The sequence below is a fragment of the Mirounga angustirostris genome, unplaced genomic scaffold (genome assembly GCF_029215605.1).
Source record: "Mirounga angustirostris isolate CCGP_5_RB_7025 unplaced genomic scaffold, mMirAng1.0.hap1 SCAF_15, whole genome shotgun sequence".
In the NCBI taxonomy this organism is placed as follows: Eukaryota; Metazoa; Chordata; class Mammalia; order Carnivora; family Phocidae; genus Mirounga; species Mirounga angustirostris.
This window is the reverse complement of record NW_026991723.1, coordinates 10,248,223-10,268,314: the sequence shown is the minus strand read 5'-3', so window position 1 is coordinate 10,268,314 and position 20,092 is coordinate 10,248,223. Positions and strand designations below refer to the sequence as shown.

At 47.6% G+C, this 20,092-nt stretch overlaps 1 protein-coding gene across 1 annotated transcript in view; it reads left to right on the top strand.

The window, feature by feature from the left end:
• The window catches only part of DMRT1 (doublesex and mab-3 related transcription factor 1), a 106,948-nt gene that overhangs the window by 22,273 nt on the left and 64,583 nt on the right, over nt 1–20,092 (top strand). The gene's annotated exons all lie outside the window — the stretch shown is intronic.

Below are 20,092 nucleotides of genomic sequence, written 5' to 3'. Positions count from 1 at the left end.
AGAAAAGGAGTAAGAAGCACATCAAAGAATTTTCTTGTGGCTTTGGAAGAAGAGGCCTTACTGGTTTAGGGCTGTTCGCTGTGGGTGTGCTATTTTCATCATGGAGCACCTGGCGTTTGTTTTTCTCTAAAAGATGTAGATAAACTCGAGAGAATCCAGGGGAAGGACAACAAAAATGATGTATGGCTTGGAGAGGAGGAGAATAACAGTCTATAAATATTTGAAAGGTAATACAAAAGCGGGAGAGAGATTATTTGCTGTAGTGGGGAGGAGTTTGACAGGGACACACACTTGCATCTAGGAGCAGGGGGAATCGGGTAGACCCGAAAAGACCACGCGTTACTAGGGTGATTAAGCAAAGAAATGTCATTCTCCCATTAGTCCGTGTTGCCAGGAGCCCGAATGGCAGGAATAAGTGAGGTTTCTGAAACGGAGGATCCACGCACGACCGTGAATAATGTTTTTCTGATTCTTCCATGAGAAGGGAGGACATTGCTTTTGTTCTTTGCCTTCTGGCACGTGGTTTAATTCCCAGCTCTTTGGCTTTGTGTGTTCAGAGGTGGTGATAATCCTTACAGTACCGCTAGCTCTCAATTACCCTGATCAGCTCATGCTGGGTGTGGTCCGGGCTGCTTTGTTACTTATCTTCTCATTTAATCTCTACGGTAGCTCTGTAAAATAGGAACTGTTTTTCCACTTAGAGGGAAACTGAGTCCAATAATGTGCTCAGGATCACACGTGTATTAAGTGGTAGGGTCGGGATTCCCTCCCAGGTCTGGGACTCACAGCCCAGGCTCGTTGTGCTTGGTGGTGACAGGCGTCATTTGAGACCCACTGGGGAGCTAGGGTGCTCAGCCAGGTAAACAGGTTGTATCCAGGTGTGGGGTGAATAAAGGAATTGATGTCCAGAACTCTCTTTCTCTTTTTCTTCTCTCCTTGTTTTCTTAAGCTATATTTTCTCTTATTTTACATTTTCTCATATTATAAATTCAGTTATACATGAGCTTTTAGTCATCCTCATAGTTCTACAGTGACCTGTACAATTCCACGTAAGAAAGAAATTTTATAAGGCAGGTGTTATGCTCGATCTTATGTGCTTACTGTCCTGGGGATTCCTAGGCCGTATTCTGTGCTTCCTTTGGCTTTCTGGCTCTGATACTTCGTAGTATCCGGTGTATTGATGGAACAAGGGTGAAGAACTGGGTGTCGGGATTTTTCCTGTCATCTTGGGGGTGTGGGGGTCGAAACCTAGAATCAGAAGGCCCGTGTTGCATCCGGACTCCAGGTGCTCCTGTATTCCCTGGAGTACAGGACACCTGCTAAGCCACAGCCGGCTCCTCTCCCAGGGGGCATCCTCGTTCCTGCTCTCTCAGCGCTCCCAGAGTCCTTGCAGAGCTCTTGCGGGTAGCAACTGCAAGATTGTATGTAAATTAGTAAATTGGAGGGTATTCCAGAAAGGAAAGCTGATATTAAAATTAAAAGTTAGCGTCATTCATATTAGTGGCTCTTTTCTTAGTTCTGCTTCTCTAGTTAAAGTCTAGGAGAGTTAGTAAGGGTTGAGACTTTTCCAGGCAATTGACATTATTCAAAGGGGGCAGTGTCAGGTTTTATTGGGGGGGACACAGCAAGTGTCAGATGAGTTTCAAGGATGCTCCCCTGCGGAGACTACAGCATTGCCTCTTCCCTTTGTTCGAGCAGGCAGGTGGTGAAGACCGCACCCAAGTTCCTCGCCAGATGTCGATGCTATAGAAACCCAAAATGTGGCTCATGGCCCGGACATTTTTTATTCCTACTTTCCGTGTTGCCCATCCTATCTGTTGTTCTACAGAGGAAGTACCTTCCCTCTGGAGTCCTGTGCCTTTTTAAAATAAAGAGCTTGTTGATTCTGTCCCCATGCTGTTCACACTGTAGTGGTCTCCAGTGAATTTCTCTCTGAAGTCCTCCCTAGATTACTTTCACTGTAAACTGTAATGATTTTACCCTGGTCATATTTCTCCCAAGGTCTCCTATCGCGGTTACTTGTAAGGCTACTCCTCCTCTCTCATGTTCTCTTTGATCTTTTATAATTGGCTTAAAACTCACCGTATTTAATCTGCAGTGACTTTGTTTCTCCTCCCTACTTTCGCTTTTCCAGTCCCTGAGAATTTAATAATCTGTTGCTTATTACTCTCTTAGTTTTACTTTTACCTGAGGTGTCATATTTTCTGTCACACTGTTTAATCGTCTCTGCTCCTGGTCTACAACGCTTGTTTCAGGGGTTAAGGCAGGTCTGCACTGTCTGTGTTTTGGCTTGCAGTAAACGAAGCCCTACACCTTCTGTGGAGTTGGTGGGCTCCCTAGTTTCTGGCTGAACCTGAAAGCACCTGCAGGTTACATATGGTAATGTCATGATTAAGTGACCCTTCCTACGTTGGAGATAAGCAGGTGAGCGCCTAGCTGGTAATGAATGAGTGAATTTGAGTTGTGTTTTTTTTGTGTTTTTCTTTTTAAGAGAGAATGCAGGGGTGGGCGGAGGGGAGGGGCTGGGGCAGAGGGAGAGAGAATCCCAAACAGGCTCCACACCCAGTGCGGAGCCCAACACGGAGCTCGGTCTCACAACCCTGAGATCATGACTTGAGCTGAAATCAAGAGTCAGACGCCTAACTGACTGAGCCACTCAGGCGCCCGAAATGAATTTGAGTTTTGAGAGCTTTTTCTCACAAGTTGACTTTTGTGGGGCAAATGGCCGGGACTGCTCAGCTCGTACGAAAGAACAGTTCTTACGGCCTCTGTGGCCGACTTCTTGGCGAATCCTTCCTGTGACAGCATCCGGTCCCAGCACTGCAGTCTCTACTCATGAGAACAGCCTTCCCGCTGCTCTTCTGGTCTGTGTCTAGTCCAGGATGAAGGAGCACCCCCGTGGGGCTCGAGGCTCTCTGCCTGTTCCGTCGTTTCTTTCCTGGGGCGGGGGGACAACTTACTCTTACATCGTGTGTGTTTCTAGGAGTGTGTGCTTTTCTGTTCAGATACTTACCCTTGTCTCGTTGAATTCAACAACAACAACATCTTCTCTTGGCAGGCCAGTATTGTTTCTGTGTCAGAATAAACTGGAGAAGCCCGGTGAGGCGGGTGGGTGACGCGGCCACAGGTGACAGCTGGTGCGGCCCACAGAGTCTGCCGACTCCTTTGCCTCACACACGGCTCCCTGTCTGCAGGCCCCTGGGCTAGAGTTGGTGCTCCCCTCGCGCCGTGCCACGGGCCGTACCCCCTACAGACACATCCCTGGGGCTAAGTGTGCTCTGTGCTGTCCAGCACCTCTGCATAGCGGAGACCTTTCTGTGAAGCGGAATTTCTGGAAGCACGTTCGATTTCCAGTGCTCCAGATGTGCGCACGTCCATACAACACGGGTCACCAGGCGAGGAAGGTCCGGGGGGATGGGACGCGGCTGTGCCCGTGGGCGCGCGAAGCTGGCCGTTGCGCAGCTCCCGTCCCGCTCGTCTTAGCTGCCGGAGAGCACTCTAGCTGACTCTGGGGAAGGATTTCTCGCAGCTAAGATTTGCCTTTCTTTGCTGTTAGGATGCTGATTGATACCTAGATACAGATGCAGGTATGGGTATAGATCTGTGTGTGCGCTTGCGTGTGTCTGAATACACGTGTCCATATCCCAGGTGGTCAGAGTCTTAAGGGCTTTGCAGATGCTGTGTCTGCCATTATTACTAAAAGCCAGAAACCTCTGGCTCCAGCCAGAAAGAAAGAAGGAAAGAAAGGGCACTGTCACAGTGGGAGTCTCACTGGGGCGAGGTGACTGGCTGAGCTCGCTTCCTGTGTGTGCCGAGGCCCGGACCGCACCGAGGCTGGGGAGGGGGTCCTGGTCCCCACACTGGAGAGGCGGGCGTCGCCACAACTACGCCACCTTTCACCGTGCCCGCCTGTCCCTGTGGTTCGGGACACATTTGGCGGAGCACCTAGCTGCGGGGAGCCCACTCAGGGTCTGGGGGGCTGGTGGGCACACGTGGAGAACAGCTGGGAAAGGAGGCTGGAGAGCCGTCTCAGGGCTGAGTCAGAAGAGCCACAAGTGAGGGGCTTCGGGCTGGTGTGGCGCCCTCGGCCGGTCTTCCCCAGCGTGGTAAGATGAGGTTCGGACAGCCAGGCCTCTGTCTTTGGAATCCGAGACCTCTCTCGACTCCGTGTCTGATGACTGCCGAGCCAGCATTTAAACCCTTAGCAGTCATTTACATGCTTCCCCGGGCAGTCGTCAGGCTTGACTCCGTCAGTAGCGACAGATGTTTCTTAGACTCAGCACGTTCGTTGGCCATGTTTGCACAGCTTCCTTCTCTAGAAATGACACGGCCCATGGCCAAGCACGGGAGCCCCAGCCTTGTCCGCTGCCATTGCGCACATGTGCTCGGACTCAGCCCTCTTACCTCTCCGGACATCAAAACAAGGGGCAGAAGGACGTCGTAGGCCTTCCCTGGCGTCGGACTCCGTGAAAAGCCATTAGGCTTCATTCTGTCCAGCCTTGGTAAAGGTGACCGTTGAAAGGATGCGCCGGGGTTTGTACTTGGAACTGACTTCCGTTAATTGTAGAGGAGCTTTGTTGAAAAGGAAGGAAAGACTGAAGGAAAATAAAGATGGCAAACACCAATAGGCCGTGCATCCTGGAGATGCGGTGGACTGCGTGAGGGCAGTGGCAGCGAGTGGCCACGCGACAGTTGAGTGGTCTCAGTCCTGACAGTGCATGCTCTTTCAGACCTTGATGTGAACCGGATGTGTGTTTAGCGGCGTGTCTCACACCGTCAGGCCAGCGCTGCGCAGTGGGGCTCTGGAAGGGGCCCGTAGTGGGGACGCCGCGGAAGTGCCAGGGGATGGCCAAGCCCCCCGGCATCCACACCATGTGCAGCCAGCATCCTGTCCCTTCCGCCCATCCCTGCTAACGCTGAAAAGTGGGATGGCTGTAGAGTGACTCGCCTCGGGGACCGAATGTCAGTTCTAGAATTAATATCGTAAGTGCACATGGAATCCCCAAATTCCATTTTCATCACTGATTGGAACATAGCACCTCTTCCCACTCGATAAAAACAACAACAACAACAAAAAACACTAAATGTGGGAGCGTATATATTGAATTTAAGATTTAAAATTTCACCCTCCCTTACCTCCATCTTCTCCCAGTAGCAATATTTAAAAAGCGTGATACAATTAAATAGTCAAATTCAAAGAAAAGGGAGTACAAAGGGCTGCAGATAATTCCCAGTTTGGGTTACCAGCTCCCACACAATGGAGAGTTGATTATGCTTTGTTTTCCTGTTGTTTGGGGGGAGGGAAGACTCCATGGAGGTGGGAAAGGTACATCGGGAAGAAATGTGAAATGTCGCTGATTTGAGGTAAGTGCGCCTGCAGAAGCTTCTGGTGTCGGCTCCGGAACAGCCCCTTGCAAGTGCTAAAGGTCAGAAGCCCTTCCTTCACAAATTTGGTAAGACGGAGCAGTTAGCTGTTACAGTGTGCAACCCTGGAGGTCACAGACCAGGCTAGGAGAAATAATTATGCATGGTAATGGGCAATTACAGATAATGGGCTTCTGGGGGTGGCAGAAAATACACAGCCCCACAGTCTTGCCTGGAATGAACACTGACTAGCACATTAACTTTATAGCAAGCTAAAAGTTCAGCCCTGGAACAGTAGCGGTCCCCGCAAATAAATAAAATCCCTGACTGACTTAAGGGAAGCAGCACCATAGTAACTATGCTTCTCAGAAGTAGAACTGAGTACCCGAGGCAGTGGGGCTGGAGGGGAGAGAGTTTGGGGAGAGGAAGCAGGGGTCAGCTCTTCTCCCCTCTCCCCGCCCCCCGCTGTATTTGCCTCACTAAGTCGGGATGGGTTCAGGCCCGCGGCAGGCACGCAGGGAAGAGGTCCTTTGCTTTCCTGGCTCTGGGTTCGTGTTTGACGTTTAAAATAGCCCTGTCATGATTGCCTTGTGGGAGAAACAGATTGTTCCCGCATTTCCTGATTATGACTTTAGGGAGTGATATCACACCGACTGTACTCAAGGCTACTGTCTGACCTCAGAGAAGGCCAGGCGCGGAGGATTCTGTTCCTTTCCAAGTTCAGTTGCGTTCAGGAAGCCTCTGCCAGGTGCAGCCCAGCCCTCCTGCGGTACCCCAAAGATGAGCATGTGGAGCAGGGATTTTTTTTCAGAATTATTTGGTGGCTCTCTTGCTCGATGCAGAGAAGGCCACCACTCTGTTGTGACAGTGATGAGAATAATAGCTAACCTCTCTCGAGCATTTACCGTGCGTCGGAGCCTGCTGCACCCTCTGTGGTGTCCGTAGCATCATCATCCCCACGTTGCCTGGAGATGCTGGGGCGCAGAACACGAAGTCCCTGGATCCAGGGTCGTGGGGCACTAGATCCCAATCTGATGGAGCAGCTCAGCGTTGGGAGCTAATGTTCTCACCCGGAAGTTCTGTGCACTGGTTGGCGTCTGTCCCACTGAAAGAAATGTTTCCGGCTTAAGCTCAGAGCCAGGGTGCCCAGCTGGGACTTTGCTGCTGACTGCTAACCACCTATGCGGCGAGCTCAGGATGACACCCTGGACTCCAGTTGCTCTGAAATCGGTCCTCCTGGAAAGAAGCGCTCATAGGACAGGTTTGCAAACTTTTCAGTGGCCAGGATCCCTTTATGCTCTTAAAAATCATCAAGGACCTCAAGGAGCTTGTATGTTGTATATATGTGGATTCTGTCAACATTTATTGAATTAAAGCCCCACACTGAGAAATTAAAAACATATTTGTTAATTCCTTTAATAAATGTGTCACTTGTTAGCAGAAGTAACGTATTTTAATGAAAAATAAAAAAAGGTATATTTTTCCAAAACAAAACTTAGTGAGGAGAGTGGCTTGTTTTAACGTTTTTGCAAACTTGTAAGTCTGACTTAGACTGAGTTCCCATTATTTACTTCTTTAGTCTGTTGTTTTGATTGAAATACATGAAAATTCAGTTTTACATAGATAAATTTTTGGAAAAGGGAGAGAAGTATTTGAGTAGCCTCTTGAGACCCTTGTGCCTGTTTTCTGATACTGGACCAAAACTTGAAAGGTGATTTATTCGTTTATTTATTTGTTTATTTTTAAAGATCTTACGTATTTATTTGAGAGAGAGAGGGCAAGAGGGCATGAGCGAGAGGGAGAGAGAACCTGAAGCTGACTCTGCCCTGAGCTCAGAGCTCGATGCGGGGCTGAATCTCACAACCCAAGATCATGACCTGAGCTAAAACCAGGAGTCTGAGCCAACTGAGCCAGCCAGGTGCCCCAATGATAATTTCTTAAAAGATTAGTTGCAGGGTGGAGTCTGAAACCGTGTTAATGAGCTTTTTGTTCTCTGCCAAATTAAAATCCACTGGTCTGTCTTGCACTTTATTTATTTATTTTAAGATTTATTTATTTTGAGAGAGAGCACGCATGCGGGCAGGTTAGGGGAGGGGCAGAGGAAGAGGGACAGAAGAGAGAGAAAATCCCAAGCAGACTCCCCGCTGAACAAGGAGCCCAACCCAGGACTCCTCCTCATGACCCTGAGATCATGACCTGAGCCGAAATCAAGGGTCGGATGCTGAACAGACTGAGCCACCTAGGCACCTGCCATCATGCACTTTAAATGGACCTTTCACCCGTGCATTATTTTATAACGTCATTCATTTGTTATTTGGAAAATATTAACTCCCTGAGTTGTGTAGATCTTCCAAAGGTCCTATTTCATGGCAAAATATCAGAAAAACCCCATTTGTTATATCACTACTGATCTTGTCAAAACAGTCTTCAATTTGAGCAGCTGTCAAGTGCATGGTGGCAGATGTAAGTTTCCAAAAATTCTGATTCGAATTTTGGGCAATAAATACCGTCAGTTGTTTTCCTTGAAATGACTGGCTCGCTTTGTTCCTTTTCAAGACAATGCCAAGTGCCCAAGTCCCAGTAGCCAGAGTTTGTCATCATTCTTTCAAGTATATGTGGTATTCCATAAAAAAAGCCGAGCATATAGCTCTTTATTCAGACATTTGCAGGAAGCCCCTCATTGGAGGAAACCATTGCCCTCGGGGTGCAGCAGAGAACTGCTTTATGCGTCCCTCCCACTTTGTCTTGGGATATTAAAAAGGCGCGGGCAAAGGTAGAGAGTTAATCAAGCTTTTTTTTTTTTTTTCCCCTTGCTTCCTCAAGGGCATCTTAAGCAAGATTGACATAAAAATTTTTAAATTCTTTAATATTTTATGAAGTATAATATTACAAATGAGGACTGCAGTGAGGAATCCAGTGAGCACCGGCGCGGTTTGGTGGGACTGCCTCGCTCTCCCCACCACGGCTTCCGCGTCACCGTTGCACCCGGCAGAAGGCGACTAACATCCTTGTGTTACTGTGGAAACCCGTTGGACTTCGTGGACCCTTGTGGGGTGGAGCCGTGGGTGGGGGCCTCCACCACATTTGGAACTGCTGCAGTCAGATGTAAGGTGTGACTTCTCGCCAGTCTGGTGGGTTTAAAGCTGGCCTCAGACGGCTGGTCCTGGCGTCACCCCAGGTCCCCGGGATGGGTCCTCTCGCTGGAGGCTGCTGTGTGCAGTGGCTGGGGTGTGGCCTGGCCCCGAGGCACTCTCCCCCCAGGCCACCCCCTGCAGCCAAGGGTGACCGCTGGCTGAGAGTCAGGCTGTTGGGGGTGGCCCAGGCCCACTCAGCGACCATTCCTGAAGACCTGAGGCACACTGCAGGACAGATAACTCACGGAAATGACACCTGAACCAGGTCGAATCTCAAGCTGAGCAAAAGCCATGTGAAACGATATGATGAGATGTAATTTGGTTTTTTATTTCTTCACGTTTACTTAAGCATCCATGCGCAAACTTCCCATCACCACCTGAGACCTGCAGGAGCAAAGACAAACACCTGTGATCTCATTTTTCTTTCTTTTTTTCCGTAATTTTTAAAATTTAAATCCTAGTTAACATACAGCGCAACACGGGTTTCTGGAGTAGATTCCAGCATTTCATCACTTCCGTACAACACCCAGTGCTCATCACAACAAGTACCCTCTTTAGGACCCGTCATCCGTCCCACCCATCCCTCACCCACCTCCCTCTGCGATCTTATTTTTATTTTTATTTTAAGATTTTATTTATTTATTTGACAGAGAGACCACGAGAGAGGGAACACGAGCAGGGGGAGTGGGAGAGGGAGAAGCAGGCTTCCTGCTGAGCGGGGAGCCGGATGTGAGGCTCCATCCCAGGACCTTGGGATCATGACCTGAGGCGAAGGCAGATGCTTAACGACTGAGATACCCAGGCGCCCCGCGATCGTATTTTTAAAAGAAAGTTATGGAAGAATCTAGATCTCAGCTCTGAAGGATGCTAGCCAGGAGCAGACTTGCAAACGCACCCCCCTGTGCCCAGCGCCATTCGTGGCCCAAGCAGAAGAGCCTGAGGAGGCCTCTGCGTTTGAAGTCATCTGAACACGATCCGGAGCAGACACACATCTGTGTTCACAGTCTGTCACAGGTGCTCCTAACTTGAAGTTTTCCCGGTGCAAGGGATACGAGAAAGCGTGGGGAAGGGATTCCCCGTAAGGTCTCTTTGGGAACAGAGCACCGAACGTCCGCCTCTCTTCCCCATCCCCTCCCAAACCCGGGCCCGGCTGCTGGCCTGTTGGTGGCACTGCCATTCATCCCATCCGCTCATGGTGTCGACAGAGTCGCACACTGTCTCTGGCGTCTTGCCAGTAATAGGCAATTCTGAGCTGGCCTAAAGCGAGAAAACTTCTGTGGCCATGAGACATTTTCTAGCAAAGTCAGAGAAATGGCATCTTCTTCATATCTGCCACCCTCTGCAGGCCAGCAGTTCTGCTGGGTGGCCCCGGGGAGTTCTGAGGCACACACGGAGGGGATGTGGAAGGGGGAACACGCAGGGAGCAGGGAACGGAGAGCAGAAACCCAGGAATAGGCATGCAGGTAGGTGCACGCGTGTGGGAGGGGAGGGTTGTGCAATGCCGTCAGCTGCTCTCTGGGACCACACGGTGAGGTCTGCACTGTGGGTGCCAGTCTTCAGATCCACTTACGATTTTCTCCTTGGAGGAGAGCCTGATCTCCATCCTTCTGTGCCGACAGCAGCCTCATTCTCCTCCTGCTGGGGGGAGATCTATATATGTGTATGTGTATATGTGTGTGTGTATTTTGAAAGACTCTTTTATGGAACCCTTTTATGATCCCTTAATTTCTCCTTGGTGCTCTTTGTCACCACAGAGAGAAGCTCCTTGAGGGCAGGGGTTGACTGACCAGCACTTGGGCTTGTAGCCAGGGCAGGGGGTGCAGGAGCACCCAGCTCCGGGGGCCCCAAACAGACCAGCTGCAACCACTTGTTGCTGTCAAAAGTCCTAAGGCAGAGAGACAAGCGGAAGGGAGACAAGAAAGGGATTTATTTCAGTGAGGCCAGCACCTGGAAGACAGCAGACGAACGTCTCAAAGACTGTCTCTGAAGTGCCGAAAATGCTTCCAGGGTTAAATAAGGAAGATGCGGGGCATCGGTAGATGGGTCCACGCAGGTGGGTGGTGAAGGTCAAGTCGAGCATTATCTTGCGGTCCGGCCCGCGGGGTCTGCTGGCTCAGGGCGGTCCTGGTTGCTTGAGGGGCAGCTTCAGTTCCCATCCTGGGGAAGCTTTGCCCACAGGGTCTTTTGCCTGAGTTAAGAGGTCAGCTAGAAGAAAGTTTGAGGTCAGCATGGAGGTCAGTGAAGCCCAAGTTCAGGGATTGCCGCACACAATGGATGTGTTACTCCTGGGGCTTTTCAGTGGCCCCGGGGTGGTCTGTTTCACATCGTGGCCAGCTCCCTTGGAAGGCTTTTCCACTCTTCATGTTTCTCCATTTCCCCTGAAGTTCTTGCTTGGTTTCTTTGATGGGGTCATGCTCAACAATCAGGATCTTCCTTTCTCTGTCTCTCCCTTTCTCTGTCTCTCCCTCTCTCTGTCCTCTCTGTCCCTCCCTCTCTCTGTCCTTCTCTCTCTCTCTCTCCCTTCCTCAGTCTCTCTCTCCAGACCCCTTTGCATCCCACATTGATATTTTACACACTTTGAATCAGACCTGCTCCTGGCTTGAAAGACCAACTTCAAATTCGTTTTGTTTTGAAAAGCCTTCACCCTAAGAACACTGAACTTGGCAAATTCCTCCAGGACCAGATTACATTAAAAAAAAAAAAAAAAAAAACCCTTGGGAAAAAGGAGATATTGGCTCAAACACATTCCCTGCTTTGTGTACAGGAGTGACGTGAGCGAGCCAGCGGCAGCAGAACGTGTACTTGGAAGGCTGGACTTCATCTCGCCCTCCCGTCGCACAGGTTTTTTGTTTTCCCACAGCCTTGGCCAGTCTCTCCTGGGCTTGTCTCGGACTGTCCCTGTGAGTCCTGCAGCAACAAGGACTGCAGCCTTTGTGCCCTGAGGTCCCAGACGGGTTGCCTTGTGCACAGTAGGTTCTTGTGTGGAACAGGATGTGTGTCCCCCAGGGGAAGGTACCAGTGCAGGTGATGGTCCCTCATTCGTCATCAAGGACACCAGTTAGGGGACAGCAGGCACATGCCCCCTCCGTGATCAGGCCTCTCGCTGGACCAGCTCTGCTCTCCCTCTGGAGACCCATGCATTCCCTTGTTAGGGCGGCAAGCTCGTCTCAGAATTGTGTGCGCGCTTAGGGGCTCCAGCGGTCAGCTCACAGGACATCTGTTCTCCCCGTGTCTCTCTCCAGGTTCTCCCCCTTGGAGGGGGGAGACTTGAAGCTTCTCTCTGGGTCTCTCCGTTATTACTAAGTCTAGAAAATGCCAGGAGCTGTTAATCTGGACATAAGGGTTGCCCTGCAGAAAGAAAGCTAAAAAAAAAAAAAAAAGCCAAGTTGCTGAGCAAGACTTCTTGTTCCAGGCAGGTACCCCCGTCATCCTCCTGATTCTCTGACAGGTCATCACTGAACACAGTCTTAAGACCTTAATTTTCCTTAAAAAATAAAAAGGAATAGAGAAAATGACACTCTTTCTGTATCCTCCTAATACTCAGCACAACATGTTAGATAGGTAATTTTGAGATCTCAGACTTAGTAAGTGGACAATTGTGCCTGGTGGGTAACTCTTAAAACCAGAAGCTAAGTAGGACAGGGACCATGCAAGGCATGGGATCACAAAGAAAAATAAAACCTGCTATATGTAAATTAACCATTCACCTGAGATCACTGAATGATAAGTAGTCTTTACTGTTTGTAAACTGTTAATTCTGGTTTTCTGTGCAATCTTTCGTATAGGAGACTGGGGTTTGGTTTTGTCATTGAAAATGGGAGTCCGGCTCTTGGTTTAAATGTAAAGGACTCAAAGTGCAACAACTCTGGGAATCTTGACACTAGAGAAGAGTAGGGAAAAAAGCCTTCACATACCTTAAAATGAATTACTGGTTAACTACCATTAATATGCCATGGGCCCGGAGACCAGCATATAACACTGCAAGATCAATACGGGTATTTATCATGTGTGGGTATTGATCTCTCATGAAGGAGTGAATCATATTTCACGCTGCATATGTTAGTGCAAAAAGAAGTAGCAGAGGGATTGGGAAGCCTTATCAAAGAACTGGATGTGTGGAAGGTAAATGTACTGAGCCACAAATAAGAGCACTGGAATAAAAAGAGATCAAGTCTGTAGACAGTATCTCTGCCCACGTCTCTGCCAGACGAATGCCGTGGGGCATTTTTCCAGATACATGCTCCTCTGGTCCTCCTTGCTTTCTTAGTTGTGGAGTCCAGCCCTGCTGACCTCTTCTTCCTTCTAGCACAAATTAATCCTGTACCAGTAATAAATACCAGCACTGAAAACGTCTGACTTCATTCTTCCATTGGCATCTTGAGGACCTAGAGGTTGATAATTTTTACGAGGGACTGCTGGTTAAGAAAACTGCCACATTCTCTTGGGAAAGCACAAGCTGTTGTGTTTTCTGTTATTTCTAATATCATTTTTAAGTCATCTTGGCCCGTATTTATTCTAGAAAAATAAACAGTGAGATCCAGCTTAAGAATTTTTAGCAAACTCATTAAGATGTTTCTACTTTCAGGGCGCCTGGGTGTCTCAGTCGTTAAGTATCTGCCTTCGGCTCAGGTCATGATCCCAGGGTCCTGGGATCGAGCCCCGCATCGGGCTCCCTGCTCTGCGGGAAGCCTGCTTCTCCCTCTCCCACTCCCCCTGCTTGTGTTCCCTTTCTTGCTGTCTCTCTCTGTCAAATAAGTAAATAAAATCTTTAAAAAAAAAAAAAGTGTTTCCACTCTCTTTGTGCTTCCTCACCCTGGCCATACAGTTACAATGTCCCCGTCACAGTGTGTGTCAGGCACGGGGAGCAGGAAGTAGATCCAGCTGTCAGTATTTACTTTTTTTTCCCCCCCTATGACTCAGAAAAGGGTTAGGAATAGCCTATTAAGACTTTGTTGATGAGGAACCACTTTTTGAATACATACATACATACATACATACATATACATTTCAAATTGTATATCCTTATATATTTTGTGGTTTCTGAGTTTTAAGTCTGCCTTTGGGTTTATTGCCAATCAGTAGTGACACTTGGCTCGACGGGCCATCCTTGGCGATGTCCCAGCGTTCAAGAGAACGTCTCTAGTTACACTTTTGGGGATTAGGCTGGAGCAGAGGTTGGGGAGGTGGCATGTTCTGCTTCTGTTCTTTCTTCCTTGGTCTGGGTGAGAGCTGTGTTCTTCACAGGCTGGAGTGTCGCATGATCACTCAGCAGGGGAACAAGGGTCTGATCGGGGAGCTGGAGGGCTTCCCTGGGTGCCAGGTGTCAGCAGCGGAACTTGGTTGTTTGGAGGAAATGTCCACAGCACAGACGTGCCCCGGATTTCTGTGCATTGCTGCAGCCTCGCTGTCCAGGCCCATCATTACCTCTGCAGGCCTGGAGTATTTAAAGAGCCTTGTATAGGCTAACTTAGAGACCATATATGCGTATACAGAATAAACTGTTCCAGTGTAGTCTATTCTCCTGCCTCCTTATTCTCCTAGATCTATCTTTTGTGCTTGGATCACTTTTCCTAAGACATTTTTATTTTACTCCCTCACTCTGAAAACCTTCACTAACTCCCTGTAGCTTGAGAAAAAACCGCAGGTCCTTGGCTGGCCTCCACATTCAAGGCCTTCCACAGTTTGAGCCAACGCAGTGTCCCAGAAATTCTCATCACCGGTGGGCCCTTGATCTGAACTCTGGACTCCCTCCAGGCTCATTGGCTCACTGTCCCTGCAGCACTGCTGTGCTTCCCTCCTCGTGACCCTGTTGCTGTCATTCTCTTTTGAGTGTGTCCCCACGCCATCATGTTTAAATCCCCTCCATCGTCGCTCCCATCTCGTCCTTTTGCTGAGGGGGACATCTGCCTATACCGTCCTTGTGGCAGTGAGTTGAATGCTTTGTAGGTTTCTCTGTGCCTGTTTTCCCACGTAGATGGCACGCTCTTTTTTTTTTTTTTTTAAGATTTTATTTATTTATTTGAGAGACAGAGCGCAAGAGTGAGAGAGAGAGCGTGAGCAGGGGGAGGGAGGAGCAGAGGGAGAGGGAGAAGCAGACTCCCCGCCGAGCAGGGAGCCCAATCCCAGGTTCCATCCCAGGACCCTGGGATCCTGACCTGAGCTGAAGGCACTTAACCGACTGAGCCACCCAGGAATCCCTAGATGGCAGACTCTTAAGAAGAAATGAAACGTTTTGAATATTTCTTTATGCCTTTTACAGCTAAAGCAAAGCTTTGGACATAGTTGTTCTAGGGTAACCAATGAATGAATCAAATATAAATACAAAAATACAATTTAAGGTTAAGAATAAATGATTTTTATATTACCTGCTCCTCTTGATTTTCCAGAAGCCCTATGTAGAATAGTAAAATTTTTCAAAGGGAATAGGTGCTCCTGGGTGTTATGCACAAACAATGAATCATGGAACACTTCATCTAGAACTAATGATGTAATGTATGGGGATTAACATAAGAATAAAAAAAATGTTTGAAAAAAAAAAGGGAATAGGTGCTCAAACAGTTGAATTAAGCTTTTGTGGTTAGAATACATGAAGAAAGCCTGGGTGTAGGCCACGAGGATTGGAACCATTTGGCAGCAGGAAACACACAGCTTGCGATTGGAGCTCTGCAGAAATTTTGGTTGAAGTGGTATTGATTTGCGTGCTCTTATTTGGTAGCCATTGAGGAGTGTCACATTAATGCAGTCGGGGGTCACATTTTTAGGGATAACATACGGAACAGTTGCTTTGAATCTTTAAAGTAGACCAGTGATTCTCGATCTTTGAGTGCATCGGAGCCTTCTGAGGGCTTTGTTAGAACTCAAGACCCCTGGGCCCAACCCTCAGAGTTTCTGATTCAGTGGGTCTGTGATGGGGTCCGAGAGTGTGCTTTTCTGCAAGTTGCCTGGTGATGCTGATGCTAGTGATGCAAGGACCACATTCTGAGCACCACTGGATGAGACACCTGCCGTTTGATGGATGTTTATTTCAACCTTAGGAAATTTCCATGTACTAGTAGCATGCACATAGAGGCTGAGAGTCATAAAGCTGTTTTTAACATTGACCAAGAGTTTTGATGTCAACTTGAAAATGAAATTTGTGATTTATAAGATATTTTGGTAGTTCCACATGTCCCTAGACCTTTTTAAAATGTCACTTTTTCTTTTTTCCTTTAAGAGAGGGAGAGAGAGAGTGGTGGGTGAGGGGCAGAGAGAGAGGAAGAGAGAGAATCCTAAGCAGTCTCCATGCCCAGCTCTCTCACAACCCTGAGATCATGACCTGAGCTGCAGTTAAGAGTTGGACGCTTAACCAATTGAGCCACCCAGGTACCCCTAAAATGTCATTTAAGAGTGCTTAAACATTTTAGGATTAGAAAATATTTAGGTATCTATTCTTAAAGAGCTTAAATGATTTTTATTATTTAAATACTGGTATGAAATGAAACTTTCCCAACATGTATCTTTATTTATTCTTAAACATCAATATAATTTGAAAGAAGAAATTAAATATGGCTAAGTGGGAAAGTTATGGCATCATTAGCTAATTGCAGTCTGCTGTAGCAAGACAAATCCCTGCTCTGACCTGACACAGCATTTCATTTGAGGTTCACTGTGGAGTTTGTTCAAGCCATCCTCTTGTTACCTTGAGAATTATTACGGACATCATTTTGTTGCTGGATAAAGCTGAGACCTGATAAAAGGTTCTGACTAAGGTTGTGATGCAGAAATTCATGAACCTGTGTCCTAATCTTAGAATGCCCGTGTTCTTGGGGTTCTATTTAACTCTTAAGTAATGTATTTTTTTTTTTTTTTTTTTTTTTTTACTGAGAACCTTGCTTTTGAAGGGAAGGTCGTAGGGGGTATCCAGTTTTTCCCACTGCAGGGACACGGATAAACATCTAAAATGCCTTCCTAAATGTCTGTGGGATTGTATATGGATGTCCCACCAATGCTTGTGACTGAGTGGTTAAGAATATGTCATTCATGGGGCGCCTGAGTGGCTCAGTCGTTAAGCGTCTGCCTTCGGCTCAGGTCATGATCCCAGGGTCCTGGGATCGAGTCCCGCATCGGGCTCCCTGTTCCACGGGAAGCCTGCTTCTCCCTCTCCCACTCCCCCTGCTTGTGTTCCCTCTCTCGCTGTGTCTCTTTCTGTCAAATAAATAAATAAATAAATCTTTTAAAAAAATGTATCATTCATGATATATCAGATAAAGGGCTAGTATCCAAAATCTATATAGAACTTATCAAACTCAACACCCAAAAAGCAAAAAATCCAGTCAATAAATGGGTAGAAGATATGAATAGACATTTTTCCAAAGAAGACATCCAAATGGCCAACAGATGCATGAAAAAAATGCTCAACATCACTCGGCATCAGGGAAATACATATCAAAACCACAATGAGACATCACCTCACATCAATCAGAATGGCTAAAATGAACAACTCAGGAAACAACAGATGTTGGTGAGGATGAGGAGAAAGGAGAACCCTCCTACACTGTTGGTGGGAATGCAAGCTGGTGCAGCCACTCTGGAAAACAGTGTGGAGGTTCCTCAGAAAGTTAAAAATAAAACTACCCTAGGATCCAGCCATTGCACTACTAGGTATTTACCTAAAGGATACAAACATAGTGATTCAGAGGGGCACCTACATCCCAGTGTTTATGGCAACAATGTCCACAAGAGGCAAACTACGGAAAGAGCCCAGATGTCCCATCCACAGATGAATGGATAAAGAAGATGTGGTACATATATACAATGGAATATTACTCAGCAGTCAGAAAGAATGAAATCTTGCCATTTGTAAAAACGTGGATGGAACTACTACAGGGTATTATGCTACGCAAAATAAGTCAGCAGAGAAAGACCTACTGTATGATTTCACTCGTGTGGAATTTAATAAACAAAACAGATGAACATGGGGAAGGGAAGGAAAAATAAAATAAGATAAAAACAGAAGGAGGCGAACTATAAGAGACTCTTAACTCTAGGAAACACACTGAGGGTTGAGGGGAGGGGAGGTAGGTAGGGGGGTGGGGTACCTGGGTGATGGGCATTAAGAAGGGCACGTGATGTAATGTGCATTGGGTGTTATATGCAACTGATGAATCACTAAGTTCTACCTCTGAAACTAATAATACACTGTATGCTAACTAAATTGAATTTAAATAAAAAAATTTAAAAAGCATATGTCATTCATTCCTTCTCTGATTTATATATCCATATAATTTGTCATTTTTGCAAAATTTATATTGCTTATGTAATCTGGAAAACAATGAAGACATGACATTAAACACAAAAGAATCAGCTACTGAAAACCACCTGTTAGGCCATGAAATTGGTGTTTAAAATAAGAAAAAGTAGGGCAGTTCAGGAGGAGGGAATGGGCATGTGCCTTCTCCGAATGCAGTGTAGAATAACAAAATTGGAATTTCTCATCTCATTAGTTGGGAAGAGAAGAGAAGAAAAAGAAGTATAAAATAGTGGCTTGATGGAACACTGGCAGGAGGTTAAGGTGGGTGGATTTGGTGTTCTTTCAGAGAAAAGAGACTTTAGCACTGACTTTAAAATGAGATTGTAAAGATACCTTCCAGAGCTTGCACCTTTTTTATATTTTCTCTTTCTCCTTCCACATACAGCCAGTGGACAGTCTGAGCACCTGCTCTGGGCCATGCGTTGGCTGGGGAATTTCTGTCCACTGGCTTCTCTCCACTTACCTGTGGTTTTAAAATGAAAAAACATCTTATTATTCCTTGGAGCTTCTATGTCTTCCTCACATTTATTTTGATGTCTGGCTACTTGGAAAACCATTACACATTGATCCCTCCTGCAAATACTGACCACTGCGTGTCCCGCACTGAGCTAGGTATGGGGATGCACAGGTGAGCCTGGAGGCGTGCTGCCTGCTTGCTGGACTGACTTTCTGGCGAAGAGAAAGCTCTTGGCTGTGCTCATTTGGTCTGTTTCCTCGTTGCTTACTTGCTCCTCCATCTCTTGCAAGCTTCCACTCCTTCCATTGTGCAAAAACCACAGGGCCCTGAAGACCTGGCCCTCAGTTGGTCTTTCCCAGAACCGATTTGCCTGATCTCTTGGCATCAGTTGACAAGGCATCCTGGTCCCTCCACGATCCACATCAACTTTGGCCTGCGTGACAGTGTGTTCTCTCCTCCGTTCTCCCGGTTCCACCACCGGCTCCCTTTGCTTTTCCCAGAACATACTCTTGTAGCAGTGACTCCCTCCTCCTCTCCTCAGAGGCAGCCAGCACCTCCTGGGCTCCTGGCTCTCAGAGCCTCTGCTCTGCCCACCCTCATTGGTAGCCTGCGTGGGCCTCCGGGGTCGCCTCCATTCAGCAGAGCACCCTGCCTCCCTCTCCCCTACCACACCAGCTTCCCCTCTCCCCCTCGTCTGTCCCTCCAAGCCCTCCAGGTCTGCTGAGTTGTCTCCTGGCGCATGGAACAGGCCCCTCACTTCTGTTTGCACACTTCAGGTCTCTCTTCCCTTCGGTTGTCCTAAGATTGCCATCAGGTCAAGCACTCCAGAACACAGATCTGACCATCTGCTCCTGGCTCAGAGATCCTCCCAGGTCCTGCCACACCCTGCAGGGTCCAGAGGGCTGGGTGGAGGCTTCCCCACCCCTTGCTGCAGCTCCATCTCTCCTTCCCTTTCCCTCCACCCAGTTCTTCGACCCCACTGCCCTGTCCAGCACTCCAAACCCTCCCACTTTCCCGCTCCCATTCCTTTGTCTCAGGACACTTGTTCTCATTTTCCACCTCCACCTCGTTCTGCTCCTCCATTAAAGTGCAGCTAGGATGCAGTTTTTTTTTTCCCCCAAGAGCTCTGTAATCCTTTCTAGGCTGCAAGTCATCTTTCCAGCCTTTAGATTTCCCATAAAAGCTTATGGTTCTTCCTGTGTGATAATCCTTGCTGTTATTTGTAATCCCATCACATTTCGCCCGAGACTGTAGACTCCCTAGGGAGGGGCATCCTGACACCTTGCAGCCCTTTCAGGCACGTGGACCCACTCGTTGAACATTGTTTAATGGACGTCCATTGGAGAGATGACTTAGAAGTCTGCTTGTCACAGTTTAAAATCTAGAGCCAGGGTTGAGAAACTACAGCCCTTGGGCTGCTTCGGCCCGCTGCCTGCGCTTGTGAATAAAGTTTTACTGCAACACAACCACTCAGCAACCTGGACATTCTTCAGTTGAATGGCTCACAAAGCCTGAAATAGTTACTGACCTTTTACAGAAGTTTGTCTACCCCTGGTATATACCATTGTCCAGACTCCTGAAGGATACAGTATCAGCCGTGGAAGGAAGTGAAGGAAACAATGTTTGCTTCAACTCTTAGCCTTTCACTTTGGCTCTTTGACATAACTACGTGACTACCATAGTTATGGCACTGGGATTTTTCTATTTATTTAAAGTGAAGTACAGTTAATTTTGTTGTAAAAATGATGCAGACAGCCAAGTTAACTAGATTTGATCTCTAATTTCTTAACATTAGGATAGGATTATCTGGGTAGAAGTTAGACCTGGTCAAGCATAATGTTACTAAAA